The sequence below is a fragment of the Penaeus monodon genome, chromosome 21, assembly GCF_015228065.2.
Source record: "Penaeus monodon isolate SGIC_2016 chromosome 21, NSTDA_Pmon_1, whole genome shotgun sequence".
NCBI lineage: Eukaryota > Metazoa > Arthropoda > Malacostraca > Decapoda > Penaeidae > Penaeus > Penaeus monodon.
The window spans coordinates 38487461-38487852 of record NC_051406.1 but is presented as its reverse complement, the minus strand read 5'-3'; the positions used below and the strand labels follow the sequence as shown (position 1 = coordinate 38487852).

At 34.9% G+C, this 392-nt stretch overlaps 1 protein-coding gene across 1 annotated transcript in view; it reads left to right on the top strand.

Annotated features, from left to right (window-relative positions):
* Positions 1 to 392, top strand: part of LOC119586472 (leukocyte elastase inhibitor-like) — a gene marked incomplete in the record, with an annotated part of 11148 nt that overhangs the window by 1152 nt on the left and 9604 nt on the right.

Sequence of the window (392 nt, the reverse complement as noted above, 5' to 3'; positions counted from 1 at the left end):
AATACATACAATCACAGTACATCCACATAGGGGCAAAATATATTTCTATATTTCATTTAATACTGCATGCGCATACGCATGAGTGTTGGAATTTTTGAAAATCGATGAATGACACGGTAACTAGAAGCCGTGAAATCGAAACAATAATGAGTTAAAGGTGCAAAATGGAACGAGACAAGACATGAAGATAATCCCCTTGTTTGGAGTTTACTTTGATTTATTTGTATTCAGGTTAGGTTACTTTTTGGTGCCTCGGCCTGAAGAGGAGATTGTTGTACTCGAAACGTTGTTGGTTGGAAAATGTATGAATGGAAATACATCGTTCTAAAGTACAGAAATATATATCTGTATTACATCTCAGTCGGGTTTAAAGTTGAATTAAAATTCTGCTC